Source organism: Chlorocebus sabaeus, chromosome 11, assembly GCF_047675955.1.
Source record: "Chlorocebus sabaeus isolate Y175 chromosome 11, mChlSab1.0.hap1, whole genome shotgun sequence".
NCBI lineage: Eukaryota > Metazoa > Chordata > Mammalia > Primates > Cercopithecidae > Chlorocebus > Chlorocebus sabaeus.
The window spans coordinates 45,517,791-45,542,372 of NC_132914.1; the positions used below are offsets into that span (position 1 = coordinate 45,517,791).

At 48.3% G+C, this 24,582-nt stretch overlaps 1 protein-coding gene and 1 pseudogene across 5 annotated transcripts in view; one reads left to right on the forward strand and one right to left on the reverse strand.

Moving 5' to 3' along the window:
* The window catches only part of VDR (vitamin D receptor), a 63,826-nt gene extending 45,919 nt beyond the window's left edge, over positions 1–17,907 (reverse strand). For 2 of the 5 annotated variants that reach the window (XM_008003015.3, XM_073020668.1), the window contains exons 1-3: positions 17,807–17,881; positions 14,484–14,560; positions 12,697–12,818 (exon numbers count right to left, since the gene is read on the reverse strand). The gene's annotated coding sequence lies outside the window, so the exon portion shown is untranslated. Of the gene's footprint in view, positions 1–12,696; positions 12,819–14,483; positions 14,561–17,806 lie in introns of all 5 variants that reach the window. The other 3 variants (XM_008003013.3, XM_008003016.3, XM_008003011.3) reach the window with 3 other exon arrangements.
* Positions 11,447–18,043, forward strand: LOC119619936 (uncharacterized; annotated as a pseudogene).
* The last annotated feature ends 6,539 nt before the right edge of the window (positions 18,044–24,582 follow it).

Genomic DNA, 24,582 nt, shown 5'->3' on the forward strand with positions numbered 1-24,582 from the left:
ATACAAAAACTAGCCAGCGATGGTGGTGTGTGCCTGTAATCCCAGCTACTCAGGAGGCTGAGGCAGGAGAATCTCTTGAACCAGGGAGGCAGAGGTTGCAGTGAGCCAAGATCGCACCATTGCACTCCAGCCTGGGAGACAAAAGTGAAACTCCATCTCAAAAAAAAAAAAAAAAAAAAGAAGAAGAAAAGAAAAATTAAAAAGAAAAAGGATCCCTTTTTCTAAGACTCTTAGACTTTTCTAAGGCACTAAGCCCTAAGACACTTCACTTCCATCAGTCAGAAAATTATCATAAAAATAGAACACTCTACAATGCTTATGTCGTGAGTGAGGTTGCAGGGGAGAAGCTGCAGAAGATAGCCTGGGTTACACTTAATTTTGATTTAGACCCCGTCAACTTCCCAGGTTTGATCATGATCCCCATAAGAAGAGTGAGTAAGGTGGTAGCACAGACAGCGTCTGCCTTTGTGGCCTGCACCTGGAGAGAACAGCGTCTGTTCCACGAAAAGGGCCCGTGGAGCAGCGTGAGTGCTGGATGTGCTCCCAGCAGGGCTGCCGCCTCCTCTGTCTGCCACTTGGCTCTTTCCAGAGGAGGCTGGGTCCCAGAAACACAGCTCTAAACACCTCTAAGAACGTTTAAGACGCTCACCAGTCATGACTGACTGAATGATGGGAAATTCAGTGGCTGATGACACCGGAGTTGCAGGAAGGAGTTTACCCCTGAAGCTTGTTCTTCATTAACCCTTTTGGGACTATGCATCACCTTTGAGAATCTGCTAAAAGCCATGGACTGACACCCCCTACAGTATCAGGATATATCAGTCCATTTTCAAGCTGCTGATAAAGACATATGTGGACTGGGAAGAAAAAGAGGTTTAAATGGAATTACAGTTCCACATGGCTGGGAAGGCCTCATTACTACGGTAAAAGGTACTTCTTACATGGCGGTGGCAAGGGAAAAATGAGGAAGAAGCAAAAGTGGAAACCCCTGCTAAAACCCATCAGATCTCGTAAGGTTTATTCACTATCACGAGAATAGCGTGGGAAGAGGGGCCCCCATGATTCAATTACCTCCCGCTGGGTTCCTCCCACAACACGTGGGAATTCCGAGATACAATTCAAGTTGAGATTCGGTGGGGACACAGCCAAACCATATCACAGGGCTCATGGGTCACTCCATGGAAACCAGGCTACACACTCTCATTCACCAATGCCGCTCTGGGGAGCTCTAGCAGCTTCTTGGAGCGTGGCAGGACTCAGAGCAGGGAGCCCATGAGGCCTCAGGCAGTGGGGCAGGAGATACACGGCTTACTTAGATAGATTTCCACTTCTTATCAACAATTTTTCCCGCAAGCTGCTTTTTTCCAGTGGAAACTCTGCCCTCAGCTTTGTCAACAAGATTTCTGGGCTGATTACTGCTCTCCAGGTAACAGGCAGGCTATGCTGGAGAGTGGCCGGTGACGCATAGGGGACTGGCCCATTTAGAAGCTGCAGTCTAATCTCTCTGGTTTTATAGCTGAAGAAATGGAGGCCACACAAGTAGAACCATGGGTATTTAGAGGCTGGGAAGGGTAGCATGGAGGGGAAAATGGGGAGAGGTTGGTTAACAAATACAAAAGTAAAGCTGGACAGGAAAAATGGATTCTGGTTTTCTGCAACCCTGCAGGGTGACTGTGGTTAACTATAATTTACCTTATATTCCCCAAAAGCTAGGACAGAGGATTTTGAATGTTCACAACACAAAGAAATGATAAATGTTTGGGGTAATAGATAAGCGAATTGCCCTGATTTGATCACTGCACATTGTGTACCCATATTGAAATATCACTCTGTATTCCATATGTACAATTATTATGTGTCAACTACAAATAAAAAGAAAAAATTCTAAGAAAGTCAATAAAAACAAGAGAAGAGAAGTACACTCCCTTACTGTGTGGCCTTGGACATGTCACTTCCTCTCTGATGGCCTCAGTCTCTTCTCAGTCTCCTCTGAGGTAATCAGAGAGGAAGTGACATATCCAAGGCCACACAGTAAGGAAGTGTACTTTCTCATCTCCACCCTGGCTTAGTCCAGGACCCCCAATCACCTGCCTGAGTAGCTTCAGGGCAAGAGTGTGGTGTGGGGTAGGAATGGGCCATGGAAACAGGTGTGTACTCTCCCTTTGGGGCTGAGAGTTCCCTGTAGGAGGCCTGATGCAGACTGCAGCAGGACCACCAGCACTGACTACATCCTTACAATCAACACAGAGAAACAAAAAAGTCGCTAGGATCACCTACGTGCTCCTGCCTGACCAACTCCAGCTCCTGGCTTTAGCTCCCATGGCCAGAGACATGAATAAGGACTCAAGACAGGGAGTACTTTAGAGGGAAGTGGGATATGCCTGGCCTGAGCTTTCTCTACTCTGGGTGAATTTTCCTGGGACACTAACATGGGAGTACTTCCCAAGGATATCTGCTACAGGGAAAAGTTGATGAGACAAGGAGGCTATTTGTTCAGTGACTTAAAGACCAAGAAATAGAAACTGGGCAGACCCAAAGAGAGAGAATAGGTCCAGCCCTTCTTTGGGGAGACCCGAACTACTGCTAGTGTTAGTGCAGCTGATGGCTAAATGAGATTTTCTCTAAAAATAAAAGCAAAAACAAAAAAGCAACTCAAGACAGCAGAAGAGGGCTGCTTCCAAGCCATTCCCAAGCCCGGCTTCCAGTGTGGCTGCGTGCTTCCCTCCAGGCTAAGCATCTATCTTAATGCTGGGACCCTCAGCCTGAGTCCACATAGGCCTGAACCATTCTTTTTTTTTTTTTTTTTTTAATTGTACATCACTCCTTTATTATACTGATCTGGAAAAAGGATTTAGTACAGTTATGCTCAAATGAACACTGGGCCCATGTGGCAGGTCCAAGCAACTAGAACATGATTCAAAAATCCGTGAAAGACACACTTAGACAGGGCCACAAGGCATTTCACTGCCACGAAACAAAGCAGGGAGGGATTCTAAAACACACAGCAGGAAGCACTCCTGCCCCTCAGAGGTCAAGGAGCTTACCCCATATTGGTATGAGGAATGGCTTATTTTCTGATGACCACATGTGGGACTATTTCAACTGCCACGAGAAACCCTGGAGGGGTTATTGTTTTGCATTTTTTATACACACACACACACACACACACACACACACACATGTATTTTATATATATATATTAAATCTAACACATAAAGTATATTCAGGACTGATCCCAACCTTCTAGAGCCAGCTCCTTTGGGGTCAGGGAGGAAACAGTTGTCATATTACCATGCAGGTTACATTCTTCTTCCACTGGAATGACCAGAGCCTCCAGTCAGTGACCTGACTGCAGAAGAGCGGAGGACTGGCTCCTGGGGGCAGACAGGCTGTCTTGCTTCTCCTCATTGGTTATGGCTTAGCATGGTTCCTCCCCACAAGTCCTTACTAAACAAAACACTCGCAAAAACCCAAGTCACTACTTTTAAACTCTCTTGGATAAGGGGAGCTTTCCCACAGCTTGGACTGAGAACCTGTGCCCTAGAAGTGCTATTCTGACTAGACTGTATGAAGGGAGAGGGTGCAGGAGACAAAATGGCTAAAATGAAAATGGAAGCCACTGGTCCCCATCTGCAGCTACAACTCAAGATGTCTACAGATGTGGTCAGTGTGACATGTGCAGGAGGGAGGGGCAGAGGGACCCGACGAGCAGGGAGGGTGCTCCTGGGGACAGTAGCCTGCCCAGGTCTGAGCCACTCTTGCTCAGGTAAACCTCTTTGAGGCCCAACCACCTACCCCTATCCAGGGTGGCCAGGCTTATCCTCCTTATTTTCCTTCTGGGACCAACATGATCTCTGAATCACTCAGACTCTTCCAGCATTGTGTCAAAGATCAGTATCCAAACCCCAGGTCCTACCAGCTCCGAGATATTTGGGATCCTTGGGATCAGACCCCTTGCCTTTGTCCAGCTACCTGGGCCAGCCTATGCCCCTGGCCACCTGACCACTGTTCAGATGCCCCCAGAGCCCATTCCTGTCTCCTCATCTACAAATAGGGACATGATAATACCTGAGTCTCAGGTCTTGTGTGGGATCAAATGAGCTGATCTCTGAGTAGCCCTCAGAAGGGTGCCTGGCACACCATAAGCTTTATATGTTAACTTTATTGGAACTGTACCTGGCTTTAGTATAATCACTGGAGAATCCAGGAAAATGAGAAGATCTTCAGGCCCCATAGAGGTGCTGTGAAGGGCAGGATGCCTGCTTCTCAGTCCCAAAAGCTCTACCCCAAACAAACACTGCCCAGAAATCCACAATTTTGCTGAGCTGGGAAAAAAACTGACCACCCCTCCCACTGTCTGTGGCTTCTAAAACTCTTCCAAAACTTCTTGGGATGAGGAGATGTGAGTTGTTCTAATCTCTCCCCTAACAATCAGAGAAGCTGAGGTACAAATCTAGACTTTTCCTCCACGTAAAAGATAAAGCCTGTGGCTCTCAAGTTGTCACTGATTACCAACCCTTATACCCATCGTCCTTCCTGTCGCTTCTCACCCAGTGTCACCTCCGTCCCCCACCTCCCCCATTATCAAGTGCTGGTCCTGTACCTGCAACTGTTATCACTGTAGTGGGACCTGAAGCTTGACTACCTCCAGGATGCCCCTCTGACTGTTGCCAGGGCAGCGGCACTACCACCACCCATTCCCACCCACCGCCACCTGCAGCAGAAAGCAGAACTCAGGAGAAGGCTGAGGTGGGTGCTGAGGGGCTGGAGTCAGGAGCTGGCAGTGAGAACTGTGGAAGCCCTGGCAGAAGAATGGCCCCACCATTCCACTTCACCTAGACATGGGGTGGGCTCTGGCTCAGTGGGCCTGGACTCCTGGCTGCCCCAGCTCTTAAAGGCCTGGGAAGGCCATTCACTTATCCTGGGATATATTCTGAAGCCTGTGTCAGAATCAGGGAAGGATCTTCAGGGTCCTCTGAGATGGGCAGGGCTGGGTTAACTCTCCACCAGGCAGCTCCGGTCCCGTACAGGGCTGATTTGCCCAAACATATCCTCTCCAACTTCTGGGTTATTAGTGAGGGGTGGACACTTCCCCCGTACAGTGTTCATGCAGCTTCTCGGGACCTGGGCCATGTGGGAGGTTCCCACTCACTTTCAAGGGCAGCAGCAGGCACCCCAAGGTGACATCGGCCACTCCTTCATTTCTGATCTGAATGACTCCCCCTAACGAGCTTCTCCAGAGCGATTTGGTCAGGCTTCTGGCCATCCTTCTGGGTAGGGTCCCTCTTGGGGACAACCCTGGAGGGCCAGGGATGGGATGTGGCAGCATTTCTTCTTGGTCTCTGATGGCCTCTGCTGCCTTATCTCTGATGGGGACGCTGCCTATGTTTAAGTGCCAGCCACACGGAAAGGCCTGTACTGGAAGTGAGAGACGCAGTGGTGAGCAAGACATAGACCCTGTCTTCTGGGAGCTTACAGTCTACTGAGGATTAGGGGTTGGGGATGGGGGACAAACAGGAACCTCCAATTCAGTACGACACGTCCTACAATCCAGGTAAGTGCCAGGTCTAAAGGGAGCATATGCGAAAGCCTCTGCCTCATCTTAGTGAGAGAAGAGAAGAGAAGGCTCTTTGGAGGCGGTCCCCTCTCAACCTCTCCACGGAGACAGGAAGGAGCAGAGGAGTTTAACGTGGTAGTGGTAAGAGGCGTAAGGAGCACTCCAGGCAGAGGATACTGCACACGCAAAGGCTGAGAACGAAAGGGAAAGAACATGTTTGGGACAGAGAAACTCATTCAATATGGCTGGAGAGAGGGAGAGGGCGCCAGGAAGAAAAGCACCAACTGACCACACTCATGTCAAAGGCCTGTAGGAAGTACATTCCACTCTTTTCTCTGCTTCTTCAAGTTAAACCCAGTGAGTCTTGAATATCAGGAATTTTAAATTATTGCCACGATTTATTGAAACTGAAGACTTTCAGACCCCATTCAGATCCCCATTCCAACCTGAATCCACCTAGAGGGTTGTGAAGAAAATAACAACAGGGCCTCTCTCATTGTTTCATTGAGAGGTTAGCTATGCATAGGCCTCTTCTGCAGCACAGCTGAAGTCCCAGCCAGGGTACACACAAAGCCACTGTCCCCCATAGCCTGTCAGGGAGATCCTTAACCCTGAGAAGAATAGGACCATCAGTAGTTGAGCTAGAAGGGAGAGGTAAAGGAGAGAGACCTGAAAAATTCAGCCTAGCTGAATAGAAATAAAAAAAAAAAAAAGGTTTTGTGGGAGAAAATCAAAAGAAAGAACAAATGATTCAATAAGGGCAGATGGAAGGAAGGTTAGTGAACAACTCAGCTGCCATATCATCAGTGCAATCCTTACTTAATTCCTCCGTCTGTCCAGCGTGGCCAGATATGGTTGATGGGTACAGAGAGAGGTGAGCTGCCCATAGCTGCAGGATCCTCAAACCTGCCTCCACCAGTCCACTCAGCCCACTCTGTTCTGGTCAACAAGGTTAATTGCTCGTTGCCAGGAATTTGTCTAAGGAAGGGCATCAGGCAAAATACATGATGCTCACAGAAAACACGCACCACCGACGGGTGTGGAACATCTCATATGCAGATAGGCACATGCCAGTCCATATCCTGAGTCTGGCTGTCCAAATTCACTGCTGGCCAACATGACACAAGCCTTGTCTTACCCTCAGAGCTCTAATTGAAGCTAATCCTCTTGGTTCAATGTTTCAGATCAAATATCAGAATCTGTCTGGAGTATTCTTCCCCAGGGCCACAAAGTGGTAGGAAACAGCTGCCTCTGTTCTAACCCTTGAACCCTAACCAAGTTAGGATTCCCCTTCCCCAGCCCTACCCATTGGTCATCTCCCTCTTCTTTGTTTTTGGTAGCCAGGGGGCAAAGACAGAACAGATTTAAACCACAGAGTACTTTCCATAAATGCTGCCCCAGGACAGCGAAGGAGCTAAACTCAGGGTCCCTAGAGGAACAACCTCTTTCCCTAGAGGAGCAACTTCTTTCCCTCCAGGTGGTCAGCTCTCTGCAGCCCCCGAGTTGCCCTGAGGCCGGCCTGCTACCCACCGGGCCTCTGAACCAGCTGGCAGAAGTTCCACTCCCTGCACTCAACACTCTTTCTGGCAGAGCAAACACCCCTCAAGAAGGAATTTGATGTTACTCAGAACCTAGGTTCCATTAAAGGACTTGTGGGTGAAATCCCATTTCCTCTGACTGGGCCCCACTAGGTCAGTTGGAGTTGCTGCCAGGTGAGCTGCAGACAGGTAGCATCCTAGGGAGGATGTCAGTGGCCGAGGTCCATCTCCGTCCCTGGGGGAGATGCCCACTGCTTCCCTTCACTGCCCCGCCCTTACTTTTCCCAGAATTCCCCCTGACCTGAAAAATAACTCTGCAGCTAGGCTGGTCTGTAGCCCAGGATTGAATTTTAACAGAGATGAAAATAATTCCCCCAGTGAGCTATTTTCTGCCCAGCTTTCGGAACATAGCTCAGAGTGACAGGCACAGTGGGGCAGGGGAGGCTGGCCTCGGGTCACTAACTAGGGCCACTATCCATTTAGGGCCCTTTCCATGTACACTCCCGCACTCTTGCTGGCACCAGATTTTATAGAGGTAACTGCCTGCCACACCTGCCTCCACCTGTGGATCCACATGGGGCATGAGGGTGGCAGGATAGGGAAGGCCCACAGGAGTCAGGGGTTTCCATCCTCCATGGCTACAGCTCTTACAGAATGCAAGGGAGAAGAAGAAAACACTGCTACTTTACCAAGCCTCCAAAAGGAGGTTCTATAAGACTCTTGTGTCAGCTGAGATAAATACTTTAAATATGTTATAAAAATTGTTACACTGTAAAATTACACTCTATAAAAATATTAGCTATTGCCTTACTGTTATTTTTCCAGGTATTTAAGAATAGGAAAGGAGGAGGAATAAATTCAGGTAAAAAGGGGAAGGCTGTGAAAAAACACCGTGAACGATTGCATGGAGCATGATCCATTCATTCATTGTCTACAAAGCCCACCCCCAAACTTTCTACTTTTTATTTTTTTATTTTTTATTTTTTGCCTTAAGACTTTATCCTCTGTTAGTTTCCTTTTGATTTTTTCTCACACAACTTTTCTTCTAATACCTACAGGGAAATACCTTCCTGAGAAGACAGAGTTTGGGAGGCAGAGAAGGAGGAGGGGAGAAAGGAAGGGAGGGGAATGTATTCTTGGAATATCTTATTCTGAAAGGTTTCTTTCTAACTCACAAGGAAGAAACACTCTGTATTATAAAGCTATTATCACACGCTGGGAGGGGTACCTTCTAGTACATTAGTAAGGAATTCTACATGAACAGGGTTTTTCCCATCCCACTGTGTAACAGTCACCTGTGAAAAGAAACTACCAGAGGATGCAGTGGAGCCTGCAGGGCAGACCCGACTGTGATGTGTGCTGTTTGCCACCCATCCTCCCCCATCACCAACAGTGATTACACATTTTTTTAATTGGCTGTCAATGTTTTATAAATCAAGAGGTTACATTTTTGAAAAAAAATTCTGAATGTCCAGTTTTCTATGAAAAAGTTGGGTAATCTGACCACACCAGGCCGAAGCTCCTGCTGGAAGCCTGCTGGGCCAAAAGAGGCTGTTCCTATCAACCAGCGTGCGTCCTCCAGTCCATCTCATAGGGTCTGCATCCCTCCAGCCTCGCTCATGACCCACCTGGCCCTGGCCCCCTGACCAGCCCACAGTGACAGCGGAGCTCACGGTTGGAAGTGCAGGCTCTGGAGGCAGCTGGCCTGGGTGTGCCCAACGCTGGATTCTCCCTACCACTAGCTGTGCAACCAGAACCAATGAAATGCACTCTCTAAGCTTCTGCTTCCTCACCTGTGAAATGAGAAAAATAACACCACCTACTGCATAGTCTGTGAGGAGTCCATGAGATAATCACGTCAAGTGCTCAGTACAGTGCCTGGCACGTAGTACCTGCTCAGTAAACGTTAGTGCTTATTATTGCACACAATTGCTGTAATGACTAAGGAGAATCCATCTGAGTTGTAGCCCAGTTTTTGAAGATGATTTAACAACACAAAACAATTTGCCCTTCAACCCTCCTTTCTTGCTCAGGGACCCGGTCTACAGACAAAAACCATCTAGTGAGTATATCCGTGACATGTTAGTTATTGTGTGGAGCAGGGGCACTTCAGAGATAGGATTCAGACCTGTTCCTGGGGCTCGCAGTAGAGTGGGGGGAATGGACGATGGAACACTCACAGCACTGACAGGTGGAGTTACGCACAGAGCTCTCCCCACAAGCCCTGCCCAGGACCACACAGGAGCTTGGCATTCAGGAGGACCCGGGGGTGGATCTGATTCTTTTCTCCTTCTAGGCTCCAAACCTTTCGGGGGGCTTCGCTAAAGGACACCCAACCTCGAATTAATTCCACTCCATTTCCAGTTTCCCAGACTGTGCACGTGATTTCAACAAAGCCGGTCAGGTCTCAAATGGAGTTCATTATAATGGAATTTTACCTGAGGCAGCCCCTCCCCCACTTCTTAACATCATGGCACCCAAGATATGGGTGTGCTTGCCAAAGAGGCTGGGCAGAAGTCACTTCCTGCCCCTGGCAGAAGTCTGGAAATTCAGAGCCGTTTGGAACAAAGAACTCTGCCCCGAAGGTGTTTTCCAGCATCTCCCTGACCAGACTGGAACTGCCCCATTCACCCTCGTACCACCTGCTGCGTTTTTTCCAGCCCTCCTAGACAGGAAGGAGAGGAGGGAAGACTGAGCTGAATGACCAGGATACTGCAGGAAAGGCAATGTGCAAGTGAGGAAGAGAACATGCATTCTGGACTTAAGCCTGAATTTAAATTCTGGTTCTGATTTAGTAGTTCAATGTTTTCGGGCGAGGAATTTAGCCTCTTAATCTCTGTGAACCTTGGTTTCCTCTTCTGTAAAATGGGTATAATATTACCAGTTCAATGTTTTCGGGCAAGGAATTTAGCCTCTTAATCTCTGTGAACCTTGGTTTCCTCTTCTGTAAAATGGGTATAATATTACCAGCCTCACAGGATTATTGAGAGGCATAAATGAGAAAATGCATGAAAAGTACTGAACACAGTACCTGGAACATAGTGAGTTATCATAACCATTGATTATTACGATTGTCAGCTATTACATAATATGGTAACCACAAAGGCCAAAGGTTGGTATAGAAAGAGACACTGGGTGGAACTGGGGTGGAGGGATGGCTGAAGAAGGTAGAACCCTGTCCCTGATCCCAGCACAGGTCTGGGAGCCAAGGCGAGGCCCAGGGCAGAAGCACCTGCCTGCCCAGAGCTGACAGGCACAGACTGGATAGGTAATTACAAAGTTGAGGGCTGAGGTGGCCCATGCAACTGTCCAGCCAGCCACATTCCTTTGTCCTGTGGGTGGCTGGGTGGTGAGTATCTGGCTGTTTATGTGGCTACCAGGATGGTGAGTGTGGTCAACACTTTTCCCCAGTAGCCCCAGCAGGGTATTCGACCTTCAAAGGGAAAGGGACTCTCTACAGGCATTTGACTCCTTTTCCCATGGCATCGTCTCTATTGCCTCCACCCTAACCCTCCAGCTACCCCTTGCTTCTCAGGTTAAACAAGTCAAAAGGCCAAAGAACAAGGCCAGACTCTGAAGAGATGGCCAGTAGAGATTACTAAACTTCACCCCATCTCACTGGAGCCCTTAAATGATCAAGAAGCCCAGGACAGATGTGAATCCATCACTGCCCCAGCCCTGTGTGCTTTGATTAGCAGCCAGACTCATGGTTCTTACACTTCCATGTCCTTTTCTCAAAATATATATTCCTCCTGATCCACTTACGAAAATGCAATTCAGTAGGTATTAATTGAGCACATAGTATCGGCTCACTGCTGACACCAGGCTCTTGGTTGAACTGAGGAGACCACCAAGTGTTGGGGAGGATGTAGAACCATGGGATACCTCAAGCACTGCTGATGGAAGCCCAGAGAGGAAGGGCTTCAACTGTACATAGAGGCCCAGCACAGAGCTCTCAGAGTCAGGCTGTGGCATGTATGTGGTCACCTGTGCACAGTGCAGCAGACAGGCACACACGTGAGCCAGAAATTGGGTCCCTAGGTCATGAATAATACAACTCTTATAGCTAATCATTATAACTGTAGAAACTCATCTAATACAACCTTTTCATTTTAGAAATGAAGCCTATATCAAGTGTTGGAAAGGATGGAGAACAATGGAAACTTTCAACCACTGCTGAAAGTGTTTTTTGGAACAACCACTATGGAAAGCTGTTTGGCACCCTATAGCAATGCTGAACATAGAATTCCATGGGAGGCAGCAATTCCAACCCTAGGTATGTGCCCTACAGAAATTCTTGTGAGTTTCTCATGCACCAGAAGACAAGTATAACATGTACACCCCTAGCAGTACTGTCCTATCGTAATAGCTCAACTGGAAACAACCCAAATGTCCATCAGTGAGAGGAGGAGGTACAAATCGTGGTGTATTTTTCCAATGGAATACTATACAGCAGTGCAAACTAATGAACTGCAGTGGTGTGCATCGACATGGATGAACCTCAGAAAACTCATATTAACTCAAAGAAGTGCATCACAGAGAATACACATGTATGTGAACTCCAAAGCCATGTAAAATGAAACAATATAGTGTTTTGTAAAACATACAAAAATGATAACTTACAAAGAAAGCAAGGAGACAATTAACCGAAATTCACTTTGGGTTGGGGAGTAAGGAGGGGGAACGCAAATGGGGAGAGGCAGAGGAGGCTTTTAAGGTGCTGCGAATGCTCCACTCTTAACTTGGGTGGTAGGTTCAGGGTATAGGATTCTTACATATATACATAAACATATAATCTTGTGTATATGATATATCACAGTTTTTAAAATGAACAAAAAAGAATTGAAGAACCCAAGTTGCAGAGAAGCTAAGTAACCTTCACAAGCTCATCAGCTAACAAATGACAGAGAAATCAATTTGCCAAATCTGAGTTTAGTCAGGTGCCAGGACAGCCATTCCTGAGTTCTAAACGGGCCTCACAAGGACAGGCTTCTGGTCTAGAAATTTTGAAAAGAAGTGCAAGAGTCTTTTTTTCCCCACTTGTAAATTCCCAGTGTCTTGAGTAGTACCTGGCACACAGTAGGCTTTTGGCCCATGTGTACTGAATACACATGCCTTTCAAGGGCCTACTGTGTGCCAGGCACTTGACTTACATCACCTAATCCTCACACAGCCCTACAAGGGAGCTATTATTATACCCGATTTACAGGTAAGGACACTGAGATTTGGGGATATTAAGAAACTTGCCCAAGGTCACAGGCTACAAAGTGATCATGCCAAGATTTGAACCTAAGAGTCTAACTCAGACCCTGGGTTTCTCCTGTTCTGCCAGGCTGCTAGCTTCTAACAGCACTACCTAAAATTTTAGTTATCTACCAAGGAACCCTGGGACCCACAGGGGGTGGGGCAGGCTGAGCATTTTCTCTTCCTGTGACCTCTGTCTCCAGGCTCTGACAGAGCAGTTTGTATGGCCAGGCCCAGGGCTGGCAAGCTGTGTAAAGCAGTGGTTACAGGCTGACTCTGCAGCCCTGGGCAGGTGACTATATCTCTTTAGACCTTGGTTTCCCCACTATGCCTGCTGGAGAGGATAACTGTACTTACCCTAGAGAGAAGCTATGAGGATTGAAGGAGACAAGTAAAGCAATCAGCACGGGGCCTGGCATGAGGCTATCAGAGGAGGCTAGAGTCCGTTTCTCCTTCCAGCTGGGCTAGGTTCAGGAGTCCTTAAGGGATAGCCAGGAGAGGGAAAAGGTAGGCAAAGTGAGAATAGCTCCCCATTGGCCAGTGGGACAATCAGCACATAGTAGGTTTTCGATAAAGAGGCTTGTTTGAAAGATTGTTTCCTATTTGCCTTCCAGACTATTAGAGTCATATTTGATTCCATACAATTTCTCTGCACAGTCCTACCTCCCTTGGGTTCTTGTTTGCTATTCTTAACCTAAGTAAGGTGACCGAGACTGCCAGAGAGGCACCAAGATCTAAAAGTGCTGGCACAGGGAGCCTCCTTCTGAGAGGCCACTGTCCCCAGAGTAACCTTTGGGCAGTCCAAGCTTGCTCTCAGGTCAACTTGTTCAAACTAGTTAGTACATCTAACCCTGCAGCTCACAAACATTTATTGCAGGCCTATAATGTGCAAGACAGGGCACTAGTGCCCTGTGGCCATCCCATGAAGGCAGAGGTGGGAGAGTTCCATGCAGGTTAAGAGCATGGGCTTCTGCAAACCTGAGAGGGAGTCCTGGCTTTCGTCCTCACAGGCTATGACAGCTTGGCATGTTGACGAACCTAACGGAGACACCATTTCCTCATTTGTAAAGAGAACGTAACTTGTTCCTACCTCACAAGACCTAGTGGTAGGTCTGGGAGGCACGTAGCACAGCACCTGTTACCAAGTGATTGCTCAGTAAGTAGCTGAAGCTACAACTCCAGCACCAGCAGATGGCACACACTGGATGTGTCATCAGCAAAGCCTTGGGCCTCATGGGTATTCCACAGTGCCTGGAATGTCCCACCTTGCATAACACCTCCAAGCTTCAGGTTGTCATCAGAAGGCCAGTGAGAGGCAGCAGTTTCTCAGGAACCAACCACCGAGTCTGCCCAGACTACACTTTCCCGCGGGTTGCAGCTGCCCACACCCTGCTCAGGATCAGGACTCTCCCCTGTGCAGAATGAGGACTTTGTATGGCATCTGGTTCTGGGAACACTGCTTAGTCTATTCCTTGGCACAGGACCTGCAGGGCAGGTTTGCAAAAGCATGACACACATTCCGACTCACAGAGTACTGACTGCTTCTGCCTTCCACTCCTGCTATTTGTCGACGAGACAGCCCCATCCTCCCCCAGCCAGCCTTGGGGTGGGGGTCTCACCACCTCCCTTCCCCACAAGTCACTTCAAAGACATGACTTCCCAAGAGATCTTCACTTGCCCTTTTCATTTGTTGACAATGAGAATGACTTCCTTCCTGGCAGAGTAACTGAGAGTCATCGTGGCGGCTCTGCTCCCTCCACCCCTATGCCTGATCACCCAGAGGCTGGACCTCTCGGGAGCCTATCCTTTACACCTGGGCCATGAGGACCCAGGACTCAGAAGGCAGGACAGTTTCTCTTCCACATGTCACCACAGCAGGATACAGGCACTGCCATCAATGCCTGTCACTTGAATTGAGCAAGAACAACCTGTCCCCACCCTGGACCATTTCCCCAACAGTCAGACCAGACCAAAGAGGCAAACTCTAGCGTCCTGGGGAACTGACAATGTCTCCTGCAATGCAGCTTCTCCCTGGCTTTGGCCTCCACTTTGCTTATCGTTTCCCCGGAACCTGATTACAGGCGACCTATGTCCTTTATCAGAGCGGGCAAGGTTTGCCTACCCTTGCCTTCCTGGCTGCTTACCTGCTTTACAGCCAGACTTTCTGTGGGATAGTGTGGTCCTGAGAGGTCTGGGAAGCTGGATGAGCAAAACAAGGAGGCTGCAGATATGGAGGAAGAAGGAAGAGGAAACGTGAGGCCCAGTCTTGGCTCCACTATGAACCCCAGTTTCCCCAGGGGAAGCTGAAGAGGAGCTGGCAGACCTTCCTGTCCCTATCTGAGGTCGGGGTGGGGCAGGAAAACCAAAGGTGAGGCCAGTCACAAGTCAAGGGTGAAGGCCAGTCACACGAGTGGTGGGCTGGGTTTCAGGAGGACAGGGTGGCTGGGAGCAGTGCTGCCCTCAGGGAAAAGACGAGAATTGGCTGATAACACCAGGGAGCAGTCTAGGGTGTTGGGGTCTGTCCTCAGAATTAAGCTACCCCTGCTTTCCCTTGAGCATTAAGCCTCTCCCAACCTCATCATCCCCTCATCACTGCTGTGACTTCTGCTGAGTTTGGAGTGATGATCACCAGGATGATTAATATTCCATTTTTCCCTGGAGAGTTTGGGTTTATGTCCATTGTCCTGATATAACCATGCATGGCATCCCCTTTCACTCTCATAAGTATCCCAGTTTGCAAGATACATTACGCAGGACCTCTTTCTAGCATATCCAGGAGGGCACTGACACAGGAAAAGGTTAGGGACAAATCAGAGGGAAGCAGAACAACAAGCGAGGCCTTGGTGACCCAGAGTGGCAGCCAGGCTGGCTTCAGCCGAGCTGGATCCTCTCAGAACTGGACAATAGTGGAAGGGGAGCCTGAGAACTGCTTCCCACACTGGGGTTCAAATTGTCTTGGAGTCAGGGGCCTAGTCTGGTGGGTTCTGCTTTCTGCCATCCCTCAGAGGGCCTGGAGTCATGCTGGGCACACAAGAGGCTCTTAATCAAATCTGGTCAATTCCTTACTTTCCTCTACCTGCATCCAAAACAGAATTGCAGCGGGAAAAAATGGAAGCTGGAGCACTGTAATTCTTTATTCAGCAATACACCAAATGTCATCTAGGTGGTCCTCCTGTCTCTGGCTCTCTGGCTTCTAGGACCTGACTGCTGCAGAGGCAACAGCGAGTTTCTAACAGAGATTCCAGATGCCCATCCCAGCCAGGACAGCGGTGCCTCCTTAGGATGTGGGGTAAGGAATCAAACAATGGGAACTCCCTCTCCTGTCTTAGATAACCACTTGATGTAGTAGCCACCTGATGCAGCCCACTCGGCCCCAGGCCTTTCTCCGTTCACAGCCTGGGCTTTGGACACCTGCTATCTGTTCTGGGGGTAGAGTGTAGGGGTCCAGGAGGTCCTCTTGGAGTTTCCTCTGGGACTTAGTTACAAAAGAGATCAGTTCTGAGGTCAAATAGGGGATACTACTGAGAAACCATAAACGTAAATTATCAGGGCACCCGAAACAGCACCCGACCTTCCATAATGTTTGTACAAAGTCTGATGGCCTCTGCTGAAGAGGAGCAAAGGGTTGGAAAGGCTTTCTAACTCTCATTTTTTTCCCTCCTTTCTTACCCCATTTTCTAGTTCCTCCTTTAGCTTGGTAAGGGTCCAAGTCACAGCTGATCAGGACCAGCCAAACCCGAAGCCATGGGACCCAGCCAGAGCACAGACTGTGAATTCCCCAGCTTTTTGCAGTTTGAGTCAGTCCCACAGCCGGAGTGGCCTCCCAGGACTCTTCTCAAATGGGTCCAGAGAGGCTACTGAGTGGGGGCCATGGACTCTGCAGGGAGGGCTACTTCTGCTCAACGATTTCTAGCACCCAAAACAAAAGCCAGGGAGAAATGTACAGTCTTGCTACCTCCTGGTCTGGCTGCATGCCAGTCCTGAAACTGTTTCAGAAAGACCCACAGTTCCCTCCAGCACTTGGACAGGGAAGGGACAGCAGAAGGTCTCTCAACACACAACACTCTCAGTTCATAGAATTGAGGCTCCAGTGTTCAGATAACCCATCTCTACCTCAGCAAACCACCCCCAATCCCCAGCCTTGGTTAAAGCCTTCTTTGCCAACACCATGACTTCTCTGGCCCCAGACTTTCCCGATTTCTTTTGCTCACCCCTTTCACTAGCAGAGACAGGCCGCTAATGAGACCACTAGGCAGAAATGGAATGAAGGGCTGGAAAAGCCTGCAGTGCTGGGATGTACCTCCTGATCCTAGGAGAAAGACAAGATGTAGATTTATCATAAAGCCACCATCCCTTCACAGTCACCTCCTGCTAGAATCATCCCATAGCCATTCCATAACCACTGCTGTGTTGGGTATCTGAGCCCCTGCCCATGAGGAAGACCACCTTCCAGCAGGTAGTTGGAGCAGAGCCAAACTCTGCCCAGAAGTTTCTGCAATGCTCAGAAAATGCCTGCCCAACTGCTTGCCTGGGCTCTGGCCCCTTTGGCTTCAACTGAGCCCAGACAGGAGGCTGACTCACTCACCGCACGCATAGAGAAGGAGGAGGAACAAGAGGAGGAGGAGGAGGAGGAGGAGGAGGAGGAGGAGGAGCTGCCAGAAGGGCCTGGACTTGGAGACCCAAGGCTCCCCCAGCCCAGGCTGGGTCTCAGACTCTGGTCCCTGGGTGAAGAGGAGGGGCAGTTGTCCACTGGCCCTGGAGATCACAGGCTGTTCCCTCCTAGATACTTCTGAATCTTCCTCACCACCACCACAGATGCAGGGCACCTCACTTTCCAAACAGAAACTACTCCTTGAGCCTCTTCCTCATTTAAATGCTTGCCCCTGAGTTCCTCTGAACATCTATTGACAGGCTGTCCTGAAAAACTAGGGCCAATTAGGTCTAAACTCATTGGTAGTTCAAAGAAAAGTTAAAAAGAAAAAAAAAAATTACTTAAAAGACCCAACTCCACCATCACAGGTGGACCATACCTGGGTCCTGTAAGAAAATAAATAAGGCTACACGCCCTCCACTCCAGCAGTTTTGAACACCATCGACAGCCAATCGCTCCTTTTCTTATTCCTCCACTCCATGCCAAGGCTCCCGAACAGAGGAAGGAAACAAATGCTTCTTATTGCCCAAGTGCTGAGCACTGTGCTAGCGGAGCATTTCTCCTTTAAGCTGCCTAAGCACCGAGGATGTCGCCGCTCCACTCGCCAGCCTGGCACGAACTTCACCTTTCTCAAACCTCAGTGCCCCTTAGTGTCCCAGCCTCATGGCACGACAGCCCCGACCTCAGTCGCCAAGTTTACCGCTGGGACTTAGACTCTAATGCTCGCACCCGGGCTCTCAGGCCCTGGTATCCCCGACGCCCCGACACCGAGTCCCTATCCTGAAACCCCCTTCCCCGCTGCTCCCGGGTCCGCACCTGGTCCGGCCGCGGGTTGGACAAGCTGTTCCGCGCTCCCGGCGCCCACGGCTCTGCTGCCGCCTTTTGACAAGCAGAGACAGCCCAGCACCTGGCCCCGCCTCTCGATCAGGCCCCGCCCCGGCCCCGGCCCGGCCCTCCGCCCCGCCCACAGGTCCAGTCTTCTCCTGCCAGGAGCTCGGTTGGCGCTGCAACCATCTTGACTTGGAATCAACCACCCTACAGGGCACGCTGTAGCCTTAAAGACTCTACCTCGTGAAACTTTCATCGACTGTCGTCCATAGTGCAAGGCACGCTTCTGCCCTCTGTGGGACAGAGTTGTCAATGTTTATAGGTGTGGTTTCCCGCTTCAGCCTGCGTTAATCGGGGATGCAGCCCCCCACCCTTCCTGCAGTGGTTCTACCCAGCCTGCTGCGGACGCCTGGGCCAGGTGCGTCCCCTCCTCCTGGGCTGACCCGGCCAGGACTTCGTCGTCCGCGGGACGCTGGGGGGCGCCTGCCAACTGGCACCGGCGGCTAGCTCCGCACGGGTGGGAAATCCCGGGCTCCGCTCGCTATCCTGTTACTGCTGCAGAACGCCAGGAAGCTCACCCTGCTCCCACAGATTAGGGTAAAAGACCCCTAGCGGCCGAAGTGGAAACCGGAGTTGCATCATCGCTCCCACCCGAAATTACCTTGGCAGCGACCGCGGCTTACCACGTTCCCGGTCTGTCGCGAATCTCACCCAAGGGAGCTGAGTCTCAGCTTCCCTGGTCCCTGGTCCCCAGTTCCCCCTTCCTCTCCATGGCATCGGCGTGAAGGGAAAAGATAAAGAGGACGTCCCGAGACCTGGAATTGTGGATGACTGTGGAAAATTCACCACAGAAAATTTTGGCTAAAAGTTATTCTCTGCTTCCCTTGACTACGTGATAGGCACAGCTCTAGCTACTAGAGGACAGCTGAAAAAGCTGGGGTTCCCTCTTCTAAGAACTCGCTGTGCAGTGGGAGAGTGTATAAATAAATAGCAATTACAACATAATCTTCTGGAATAGAAATGCCCACAAAATCATCCAGCAGTGGATTACCTCTTTTAGCCAGGGAAGATACTGCTATTCGCCTCTTACAGAGGAGGAAACCGTGGCTCAGAGGGACAAGATGAAAGGGTGGAAAATTGAGGCATAGAAAGGTTAAGTAATATGCCCAACATGACTCAGCTAATCAATGAAGGACTAGTGCTAGAGCCCAGCAAATCTGCCGGTGCAATGGTCTCTGAACCATTTCTGAGACAGCCATGCTGGACTACATGATAACCAGCCCCTCACAACTCAATAATGGGGTTAAAAGAAATAGACTGAGATTAAACAGAAGGAAGAACCTCCAACAGTGAAGTTTGTTAAGCGCTGAAACAGTTCATTATGGAGGTATCATGGAAACTTTCTGAGAAGACTTAAACAAAAGACAGAAGAGAGGCACAATCTTTGACTGAACTTGGGAATGGACCATTTATTCTGAGAAACAGATGAAGTGCCCCTTTAGAGGTCCTGCCAGTCTGATGGATGGATTCTCTACCCGTAATGAAAGTAATAGGAAGAATTCCCTTGCCCAAAGCATCGTGGGAAAGCTAGTGGTGATTCTTGTGGGAAGAAAAGCATAAGAGGAAATTTCCAACTGCTAATACCTTGGGACATTCTCTGGAAGTCCCATGAGCCTCTGAAAGAGGTTGAGCACTCAGAAGTCACTTTTGTGGTGCTTGATTGGCCTGACATCTTGCAAATAAACCTTATCAAAAGATGGTGGATGCTTACTAAGTATTCCATAGTAATTGACAGTCTTTTTTCACAGCTCTTTGTTGGAGGAGAGGTACTTGTAATTCATATGTGTAAACTGCTTTCTAGTATAAAAAGAATTCTTTGGAATATCTTACTTGATCTTTATCACAGCCTTTTCAGACATGAAGAGTAAAAAATAATGTTCCGTTGTACAACTGATGTGCAGAGTTGTCAAGGTTTTTACAGCTGAGGAGTATCAGAGCTACTGGACCCAGGTCTTCTCTCTGCACATCCCACTGTTTCATGCTGCCTCTAAAAAACAAAAAACTGTTTCCATGCATGCACTTTTCACAGAGTTGGAGAACTCAGAGGTTCTGCGTTTGGCAGATTGGCAAGATTATAGATGTCATCACGGTCCCCAGCCCATGCCATCATCAGCCCCATCACCTTGTCTCTAACCATGCTCTTCTCATATTTCCCCAATACCTTAACTGTTCTCTCTCATCCACCTCTCCAGATCCTCTCCTCTTTCAGGTCGTGCCTGTTCCATCAGGCTTTTCCAACATCTCCAGGCTGAAAGGAACTGTCAATTCTCTGGTCTTTGCAGCGCATGCATTGTCTATATTGCATGATTCTGCACCTGATAATGAACCATCTGGTATTTACATTGAACAAAGATAGATTTTTTTTGCCTGTTTTGTTCTTAGAAGGAGGCTTATTTTGTGAAAGTAGAAAAGCAAGATCATATGAGATTCACTTCTCCTGTGTTCTGTTGTAATCCATAATTGTCTCTGGACCCTACTTCTCCCTAGCCAGGTATACAACTGGAAAGGGAGGTTGCTGTCCCACACCATGTTCTCTTGATGCCTTGATGACAAGCACCATTCCTGCACTACAGAGTTAATAGTTTTAAATTCCTCTATCTTGACTTCTCTATAAACCATGTACCAGAACCTGTGCAGAAGACGTTAATTTTTCTTTTCCCTGAAGTTAACATTTCTCATATTCTCACTTATCCCTGGGATGGGTAGTGGTCTTTATTGGGATGTACAGATTGTTTTTTGTCAGTACTCATCTCTGCCAAATTACATCAGGGAATATCTAGTAAGCACTTGCTTGGCTAATATTAGCCAAGTCTGGTGGTGTGCTAGATACCCTGCTCTAGTGCTATAGACTCAAAAATCTGTGTAAAAACAAAAGGGTCCTTCCAGGTGCATCTGACTTTGATGGAAAGATTCCAGAGGCGCTAGGCTGAGGATTTCATTTCATTCATTTCATTCCTGTGCATTTCATTCCACAGACTCCAAAGAAAGGCAGGGCCTGGTCTCTTGACCTCTCTGCCAGGCTCTAGGTTCCTGGGGATGGCCTGGGCAGCTGTGGCTACAGTCAGGCCATAGGACTGCAGCCTGTCCTCATCTCTGGGCTTCCCTTTTCTGCAGCCTGGCCACTGTCCTCGAGGCTGGCTGATGCTCTCTGCACCTCTTGCTGTTGTGTCAGAGCTTGAGTGGGTCACTTTGTCCCTGTGAGGCTCCCAGAGACCCTGTCCCCATGGACAGAGGTTTTTTGAGCTGCCTAAAGACTGCTCTGCAGGTAAAAATGTGCCCTTTGAGCTCTCTCTGGAACACTCCCATCTAACTGTTTGTTTTTCCCTTTTTAGGGCCATTTTTCCCCCTTAAATATTTTATGGTTATGGGCACAGTGGGACTGAATGGAAGCCTCTCTTCAGTAAACACCCAGAGAACATCCTGAGAGATATGGGCATGGACTTAGAAAGACAGAAGGGACCAGACCATCTTTTCAGTTTGTTCCCTTGTTTTAGAGATTTTTTAAAAACACACATTAAATTCAGAAAGATTAATTCTTTTATATTTCCTAACCCTTGTTAAGACAAAAAGGATCCAGGATGACTGTCCTTATTTATGTTCAAGATGGTAAAAATAGAATGAATAAATATAAGAAGCTGTAGCAATGAAAGCAAACCAAGGGGTCTTCCCAGGACAGTGTTTTCAAATTTTTAACTGCAACCCATAATAAGAAATAGGTTTTTATTGTGACCTAGTTTACTCAGGAATATATATAAGTTTCCTGCTACAAAAGATGTTCTACAATGTTTTCTATTATTTTCTCTATCCTCTTTTCCTTCCTTCCTCCCTCCCTCTTTCCCTCTTTCATTCCTTTTCCTTCCTTCCTTCCTTCTTTCCCTTCCTTCCTTCCTTCCTTCCTTCTTTCCTTCTTTCCTTTTGGGATCCACCAAATTTACTTCACCACACATTAATGGGTTGTGACCCAAAATATAGTATTAAAAATCCTACCCTGCACAGTGGCTCAGGCCTGTAATCCCGGTACTTTAGGAGGTTGAGGTGGAAGGATTACTTTGAGGCCAGGAGTTTGAGACCAGCCTGAGCAACATAGTGAGACCCTATCTCTACAAAAACTTTAAAAATTATCCAGGCGTGGTGGTGTGTGCTTGTAGTCCAAGCTGCTTGAGAGGCTGAAGTGGGAGGATCGCTTGAGCCTGGGAGGTCAAGGCTGCAGTGAGCTATGATCATGCCACTATGCTTGAGGCCTGGGCAGCAGAGTGAGACCTTATCAAAAAAAAAAAAAAAAAAAAAAATTCCTGCCCTAGATCATGGGCTAGGCTGACTTTATTATTTGAGTAGCCAACTGACAGAAGACTCCATCCAGGGAATTGATGGAATCTTGCCTTTCTGAATGGCAGAACAAGTCCCTCTCACCATAGGAGCCCCCTCATTTAGAGCCTGGAACACAAGATTCACAGAAATACATTTGAGAGACCATCAATGGCTTACATGTAGCACCCTCAGAACCCTGCAGGGGATACATGATGATTCTGGTGATTCTACCTCCAAGAGTATATGGTCAGGGTTAGGTCACTGAGGCAGAATGTATCCACCCAATGTTTGCTTTTGTGCCCTTTACTCAACTGATATATTACCACTCTCAAGTATTTTCCAGGTTTGGGGAGTTCATTTAGCCTCAAGATGCCTATGGCACCTCAGAAATCTTGACTGCTCCAGAACAGAACAGAACAGAACAGCTCCAAGGAGTCCTGTGCAATGCCATGAGAAGTGAATGCACACAGACCCAGCCTGCCCTAGAAAGAGTAGGGCACCGCCAGTTATTCACTCCAAATCCATCTGGCTCCAGGGCTCCATTCCCAGTAGCCCAGCTCATGTCTTCTTCCTCGGGGCTTTTGGCATTTGTCTTTCCCACCTGCTCCCACATCTTCGAGCCCCAGGCTGCCAGCCTGCTGGCCCGCACACAGTGTCTGCTGGCATGGTAAAGTAGAGCCTAGAGGCCGAACAGAGAAAGGTTTAAACTCCCACCTGCACCTCCAACCAAACACAGCTCAGAACTCTCTCCCAAGCTCCTAGGTATTTGCTGGGCTCCTGTCCAAATCCAAGCAAACAATGATGACTCTTCTCCAAGCCCCAACCTCAACCATAGAGACCAGCAAAATAGACTAGAGGCTCAGTGTCCTTTCCCATCTATGATTAACTATGGCTGTGGGTTTTGCAACCACCAAGATTAAGTACTTGTAGGGAGATGAAGCAAGCCTCATTCCCAATGCCTTTGGGGAATTCTTATTCTGCTCTTCTGGGGAAGAGTGTCTTGTGGAGGACCCCAGGGGTGGAGATAAATGGAGGGGCTCCATGGCATGGGAGTCAGTATCTTGGGAGCAGGTGAAAATGGAGTTAGTGTCACATTACAGTTGAATAGGTCAGTAGAGAAAAGCTGATTATTTTTGAAAGAGGCTCCCCATCCCCAGAGGAAAGTTTTCAGGGAAGACGATTGGGCAATGACCTCCTTCACAGCAATGAGCAGAAGCCCCACAAGCCTCATCTTGGGCATGCCTGCTTGTTTCTCCAGAAGAACAGGAAGGACATTCCGTAAGCAGCCCAGGAATGCGTTAAACAACTCTCCCCTGGGGCCCCAACTCCAGAACGATGTGGCTGTTGACAGCCCTTCTCCTTTGCCTTTGACCTCTGGCCTGAGACAAACGTACTACCAAGCATGGCTGCCCTTTTGGTTGTGTTTGCCTCATTGTCCTGTGTCGTTAAAAATGTTGCCATTGTTAAAACTGTTGTTTCGGGTGCCCACCTCCACTTCCAGCTGGATTTACTGTGGACTGCATGATAGTGGTGGTGTGTTGCTTTGTTATCATCCATGTGTCCAACAGCCAAGAAGTTGTCTGTAAATGTTTTTAATTTAAAAACCCTATTGCAAAAAAAAATGTGATCCCATATATTACTATTATCTTCAAAGTACTATCATTAGTTAATATCTGAAGTCACACTACACAGGGTGAGATTCATCATCAACAGTAATGAGTGACTTCAATTCCATGGAAACATTCATCTTAGGAACAGGAACTAGACAGACTGGCTCAGAGACACCACATTGCATTCTCTTCCTCTCTGGAAAGTCTCACTCTAGGAGCTGTAGCTTCTGTATTTAGTATAGTCTGGCTGGGGGCCTTGTCTTTAGCTGGGCCTATCTACACTTGGGTTTGAAATATCCCTACATTTGAAATAGAAAGGAATTGGATTGGTAATCTCCATGTACCTGACAACGTCCCTGTCCACCTTTTTTTTTTTTTTTTTTTGAGACAGAGTCTCGTTCTGTTGCCCAGGCTGGAGCACGGTGGCATGATCTCAGCTCACTACAACTTCTGTCTCCAGGTTCAGGCGATTCTCCTGCCTCAGCCTCCCCTAGTAGCTGGGATTACAGACATGTGCCACCACACCCAGGTAATTTTTTTTTTTTTTTTTTTTTTTTTTTTTTTTTTTTGTATTTTTAGTAGAGATGGAGTTTCATCATGTTGGCCAGGCTGATCTCAAACTCCTGACATCAAATGATCCACCTGCCTCGGCCTCCCAAAGTGCTGGGGTTACAGGTGTGAGACACCACACCCAGCCTTCCCTATCACATTTCTGCAAGGCTCCAGGGATTTAAACTACAGGGAGAGTGGGGGCAGCAACTCAAGTTTATAGTGTAGTGGTAAAGA